The following is a 7,072-nucleotide window of genomic DNA, read 5'->3' on the forward strand; positions in this document are numbered from 1 at the left end:
TCTTGGGCCATGGGGCTTTCACCCTCTCTCACCTGTATTTGGCCTATCTCATTGGATAAAACCTTACTGATTCACCTGCCAGCAGCCCGCCCTTTTCCAATCCAAGTTTTATACTGTGGTCACATTAATCTCCTCTAAACACCGCTTTTGACATCATACTGTCTTTCTAAAGATCTTTTCATAGTTACCCAATCTCTGCAGAACAGAGCCCTAACTCATGGGTTTAGCATTGACTTTCCACACTGGCTTCCACAAAATCCACTTCCAAATGTCTCTCGCCCCAGCCCTGTACAGAGGCAGCAAGTGACAGAGTCAAAAACAAATTCCTGCTTTCACTCCTGAGTTTTACCACTCATCAGCTCTGTGCCCTCCTATTAGCCTGCGAATCTCTACCTTGAAAACAGAGACCATAGTTAATAGGCTACACTGAGAAGGAACACAGCAGTATGTCTCTTGTGTGCTTGTCCCAAACATATAAGCTCATTCTAATCAAGAGAAAACATCAGACAAACCAAAATTGAGGGACATTCTACAAAATGATTGACAAGTACCCTTGGAAAGTGTTAAGGTCGTGAAAGATAGGAAAGACTGAGTAATAGTCTCAGGAGACCAAGGAGACATGATGATGAAATGCGATGTGGGATCCTTGATTGATGATGGGCCAGAAAAAGGACATTAGTAGAAAAATTGGTGACACTTGAATAAGGCTTAGTTTTCAGGAAATAATATTGTGCCGAGGATAATTTCCCATTTTTGATAATTATACCACAGTTATGTAAGGTGTTAACAGGGGAAGCAGGATGAGGGATATAAGAAAATCCTCTATACTATTTTAGTGACTTTTATGGAAGTCTCAAATTAGTTCAAAATAATAAGTTAAAGGGGTGCCTGGGTGGCTTAGTTGGTTAAGCATCTGACTTTGGCTCAGGTCATGATCTCCTGGTTCGTGGGTTCGAGCCCCACGTTGGGCTTTGTGCTGACAGCTCAGAGTCTGGAGCCTGCTTCAGATTCTGTGTCTCCCTCTCTCTCTGACCCTCTCCTGCTCACACTGTCTCTCTCTCAGAAATAAATAACACTTCAAAAAACAACAACAACAACAAAAACCCCGCCAAAATAAATAGTTAAAGAAGTTGAAATAGTAAGATATACATCGCAGGGTTGTAAGAAATGGTAAAATAACAGCTCACTTTGAGGACACTTAACAGGTGCCAGCCACAGAGAACGTCACATGCCCTTAAGCCATTCTAAGACCCCCATCTGGTAGGTAATACTTTTCTCAAGTGCAGCACTCGGCACTTGGTAAGATCTCCCTGAGTCCCAGCAAACTTTTCTATTCACTGCTTCCCCAACAGGCCTACTTTCAGAGTCTCTGTAAAGCCTGTTGGGGCCCCTATTGCCACTTTGGACTTAGAACACTCCTATTGTCTGCCATATTCATTTAGAATAAATTTTATGCAACGTGGTATTGTTAATTTTCTGTCTTGTCATTCCAGCTAGAAATGCACCTCTCTAAAGCAGCAACGTTGGATAGCATACAGTGCCCCACACCAAGAATCTTGTATGTCACACATTGCTTGCACCCAAATCTTGACTATCCCAGCATGCCTTTCACCAAGAATTTCCTAAGTATCTCATCATCCTCAGATTTCCCAGGTGCTCAGCCTCATCTTGCTTGGGCTTAGGACAGGATCTCTGGCCTTACTAGAGTTGGAGATGTTTGTTTTAGTCCAGAAGGGAGTATTAGCATTGGCTTCTCGTATGGTAGTGCTATCTGACTTCTAGAGTGACATTCAGCCATCAACTTTTTAAAAATTGTTGTTAAGGGGCTTGGGTGGCTCAGCTGGTTAAGTGGCCAACTTTGGCTCAGGTCATGATATCACAGTTCATGAGTTTGAGCCCCATGTTGGGCTCTATGCTCACAGCTCAGAGCCTATAGACTGTTTTGTATTCCGTGTCTCCCTCTCTCTCTGCCCCTCTCCCACTCACACTCTGTCTCTCTGTCTCTCTCTCTCTCAAAAATAAATAAACATTAACACCATTATTGTTAAAAACCATATAATAGAGGTATCTGGGTGGCTCAGTCAGTTAAGCGTCTAACTTTGGCTCAGGTCATGGTCTCATAGCTTGTGAGTTTAAGCCCCATATCAGGCTCTCTGCTGTCAACACAGAACCCGCTTTGGATCCTCCATCTCCCACCCTCTCTCTTTCACCCTCTCTCTCTCCCTCTCCCACTCTCCAATATAAATATTAAGAAAAATAAAAAAACACATAAAACTTACCATCTTAACCATTTTTATAAGTGTACAATTCAGTAGTGTTAGGTATATTCACCTTGTTGTGAAGTAGATCACACTTAAACATTTTTTAACTTCTAAGAATACTTCAATTGTCTAGAATGTATGACAGATGCTCACCATTACCAATAGAGAACAAACAATACAGTCTTTCAACGAAAAAGTGGATAACGATTTAAACTGACATTTCACCAATGAAGATATACATATGACAGATAAGCATATGAAAGATATTCAACATCATTAGTAATCAGGGCAATGAAAATTAAAACGTCACTGAGATATCTATTTGAATGGCTTCAAAAATGCTGAGGATTCCAAGTGTTGTCAAGAATGTGGAGTTCGTGTAATGTCATCCATTGCTGGTGGGAATGCAGGAAGTGACAATCATTTTGAAAAACTGGTTGACAGTTTCTTATAAAGTAACCTTATATTTACCATCGAATCCAGCATTCCTACTCCTAGGTATTCACACAAGAGAAGTGATGACATATGTGCCCACAAAAACCTGTATGTGTATGTTTACCAAGTGGCTTTATTCATAATTACCCCAAACTGGAGACAACCAAATTTCTCTCCATTGATGAATAGTGAACAAATCGTAGTACATCTGCCCTGTGGAAACCACTCAAGAAAACAGGATGGGCTGCTGACCTGCACAACAACATGGATGAACCTTGAACGTGTTATGTGATAGAAGCCAAATTCAAAAACAACAAAAAAAGGGGGGGGGGAGNTACGGGCAGAGAGAGAGACAGAGAGAATCCCAAGCAGGCTCTGTGCTGGCAGTATGGAGCCTGAGATGAGGCTTGAACCCACAAACTGTGAGATCTTGACCTGAGCCAAAATCAAGAGTCTGATGCTTAACCCACTGAGCCATCCAGGTGCCCCAAACTGTTCTGAATCTTGACCGTGATGACAGTTAAAACAACATGCACAACTTGTTATGATTGCCCCAGTTTATAGAATTGTATACCTACATAAAGTCAATTTTTACTCTTATGTAAATGATAGTTCAGTTGACTTGGTTGTAAAAATACTTCAGATATTTAATACTTCAAATAGTTAGCACTTAATATGCCATACTGTTATCAGAACATAATACATAGATAGATGTTAGTTTTCCCTGGGCAGTCCCAGTTAATGCTTGTTTACCTGGTGACCCAATCACTTTAACATCTGTCTCAGACAATAGAAACCTGGTTTGGGTGGTATATAGTCATGGTAGGCTGAGGTGATATTCTCATGGTACTTCAGGAAAACTTTTGAGATACCCAGGCCATTAGGTGGAGTTGTCAAGGATATTAGATCAGCACTAACTTTTCTTCCAAGGGAAAATATAAGTTACATCACGTTTTCACTGTGCCTCTGGCCTAGTCTGACTGATAAAATATGTGACACAGAGTTTGAGGTCCAGTAGATTTAGGATTGAATAAATACTAGGCAGCATCTAGGTAAGTGGGTATGGCATTTAATATAAATAGTCTCACTTATAACACAGATATCATAATACCTGAGTTGCAGGGGGGTTGTGAAAAAGTAAAAAGTGATTTAGCAAATTGCTTGGTATGAGGTCAGTAGTTGCCTCATCACACGGAGGGCAAATAGATTATGCTGTGGAAGAGTACACTTAAGCCATATGTGTTTTGGCATCTGCAGCCTCTTTTCTTACTCATAAAGTGGACTTACTGAAAACTTGCTACTCACTTTAAACTGGGTCTCTCCCTGAAGAATTACTTGCAACGCCTTCAAGTACGTCCCCTCTCCGCTGTTGCCCACTTACCGGTCGCTGTTGTCTGGTGTTTCCAAGACAAGGCGAAATCTATGTAAGTAATTTCAGGAACGCAGCACACCCAAGATGTAAGAGAGCAAGAAAGCACGCCTCACCGGCGCCCTTGCCGTGTCAGAATGTGGTCAGATCAATGGTTAGATATTTGAGTTGGTGAGTCAGGATATTTGAAGAAAGTGTGACATTCAACTATGATTCATTTAAACCTATGTAGAAAGAGATTCTTGCTTAATGTTTTATTGAGAACCCACAGTGTGAGCCACCATGAACCTCAGGCAATTAGAGAGTCACACAATATTTTCTTTGGACCAACAAATGAGTGCCGGGTTAAGGTACAGACGGTGAATAAAAAGAAATGGAAGATCCAGAACCTATTTTGAAGGCATTTATGGTATAGCCGGAAAGACAAAACGAAAAGACACAAATCAAGAGAATGATAATATGGAATAGAGTTAAGCACTATATGCCATGGAAAAATCTAAAATATTACTATTAATAATCATACAACTATAAAGATGTGAGTTAAAGGAGAGATGAATATAAATGAGAAGTGGTCGGAGCAGGTATTTAAAAGCTCCTTTTATAGGACTTTAGTGTCTTTTTACATGTGACTTAAGGAATTAATTTCTGTCATCAACAGAGATTTTACAAAATCCTAGTCCTATACCTGAGCTGAGTGAGAAGCAGTCAGTGTGGCTAGGATTGAAAATGAAACTCAGTTCATTGTTAGTAGATGCAAGATTGATCAGGGTAGGAGATAGGCGGGGTTGGGAAATAAAATACTCTCCAAATGTTCAAAGGGCCTATTTGTGAAGTTTTTAAAATATGTTTTTATTTTTGAGAGAGACAGAGACAGAGACAGAGAGAGGGCAAGTGGGGAGGGGCAGAAGTTGGGGGGGGGCGGTGGACAGAGGATCCAAAGCTGGCTCTGCACTGACAGCAGCAAGCCCAATGTGAGGCTGGAGTTTACGAACTGTGAGATCATGACCTGAGCCAAAGCCAGATGCTCAACCAACTGAACTACCCAGCTGCCCTTTGTGAATTTTAATAGCAAATTGCTATGGAAACGTGTGTGTGTGTGTGTGTGTGTGTGTATGTGTATGTGTGTTTTAATAAATTATGGGAATTCTACTTTGCCATGAGATGAGATGGGAAGCAGAGGTTAAGAAGCTTCAGAGGGCAAATAAGCCCTTTCCTTTGATAGTTTCTCCATTGATGAATAAAGAAAATGTGGTGCATACATACAATGGAATACTATTCAGCCTNGCGGGGTTGGGAAATAAAATACTCTCCAAATGTTCAAAAGGCCTATTTGTGAAGTTTTTAAAATATGTTTTTATTTTTGAGAGAGACAGAGACAGAGACAGAGAGAGAGCAAGTGGGGAGGGGCAGAAGTGGGGGGGGCGGTGGACAGAGGATCCAAAGCTGGCTCTGCACTGACAGCAGCAAGCCCAATGTGAGGCTGGAGTTTACGAACTGTGAGATCATGACCTGAGCCAAAGCCAGATGCTCAACCAACTGAACTACCCAGCTGCCCTTTGTGAATTTTAATAGCAAGTATTGCTATGGAAACGTGTGTGTGTGTGTGTGTGTGTGTGTATGTGTATGTGTGTTTTAATAAATTATGGGAATTCTACTTTGCCATGAGATGAGATGGGAAGCAGAGGTTAAGAAGCTTCAGAGGGCAAATAAGCCCTTTCCTTTGATAGTTTCTCCATTGATGAATAAAGAAAATGTGGTGCATACATACAATGGAATACTATTCAGCCTTAAGGAAGGGAATTCTGATACCTGCTACAGCATGGATAAAAGTTGAAGATGTTATGCCAAGTGAAAAATGCCAGACCCAGAAGGATACTATTGCATGGTTCCACCTATATGAGGTACCCAGAGTAGTCACATTCATAGGAACAGAAAGTAGAATGGGAGAAATGGAGAGTTACTACTTAATGGGTATAGAGTTTCAGTTTGAGATGAAAAAGTTCTGGAGGTGGATGGTGGCGGTGGTTGTGATACGATTGTACTTAATGCCACTGAACTGAACTCTTAGAAGTAGTTAAAAAGGTGAATTTTATATTAGTGTACCTTATTGCAATTCAAAAATCCCAGTAATTCATAAAAAGTTACATGTGTATGCAACTTGTTTTTCCTCGAATAAGTATCTCCTTTCTTTATAAAGTGTGGTTGAGACTAGAAAGTGTCTCCTTCATTTCAGTGAAGCATTCCTGTGTGAATCGTAGCTAATTAGATTACAGTGTCCAGCCAGGCAATGATTACTACGATGAGGGACAAAGGAGTCTTTTGAATTTTAGCCTCGCATGCCCAAATCTAGAAGTGATAAGGTCTAAAGTGTAGTGCCGCCGCTGGTACTTATTTATGAGTTCACCTGGGCATTGAGGGCATTCCAGGTGGATGGGCGACAATGGGTAATGGCATGCCAGCAGGAATGAGTATGTGCTGGTGGGAGTGAACGGAGTAGAAGGTTTGGGTGAGGGGTAGTAAATAAACTGTCCTGATTAGAAGGAAGATTACATAAAAGCCAATTGTGAGACAAAATGACCGGTTGTGTGAGGTCAGACTATGGAGGGAGTTCAGGATGGGTGTGTAACAGGCATCCATGGCAGATTCTTACTCAGGTTGTATGTGCAAGGCATATGTCAAAATATAAACCCTTTCCAGTAATAAGATTGTATTCTTGAGAAAGGATGAAAAAATATGTCCTTGAGCCTTCAGAATGCTTTATCCCTCTTCTAAGGACTCTGCTCTGTGCAAAGATTCTTTAAAATGCAAAGCTTTGCGCATGAAAAATTGAAGCCATTGCAAAGAAGGCAAATTATATTTGCACAGTGCACAATGACTATACTCCAGTGATCTCAGTAAATGACAAAACTGATAACAATTCTGGAAATCCATTCCTGTGACAAACTGTGCCATAACTAGTAGTTATCTGATTTGGTTTTTCTTGAAGGCTGAGGTGAGGGTCACAGTA

The 7,072-nt window shown here is 40.9% G+C and overlaps 1 non-coding gene across 1 annotated transcript; it reads left to right on the forward strand.

Moving 5' to 3' along the window:
* The first annotated feature begins 886 nt into the window (after positions 1 to 886).
* On the forward strand, positions 887 to 971 carry TRNAQ-UUG (transfer RNA glutamine (anticodon UUG)). The gene has a single exon. It is a non-coding gene; the product is annotated as a tRNA-Gln (tRNA).
* Positions 972 to 7,072: the final 6,101 nt, after the last annotated feature.

Source organism: Crocuta crocuta, unplaced genomic scaffold, assembly GCF_008692635.1.
Source record: "Crocuta crocuta isolate KB4526 unplaced genomic scaffold, BGI_CrCroc_1.0 scaffold317, whole genome shotgun sequence".
Classification (NCBI taxonomy): Eukaryota; Metazoa; Chordata; class Mammalia; order Carnivora; family Hyaenidae; genus Crocuta; species Crocuta crocuta.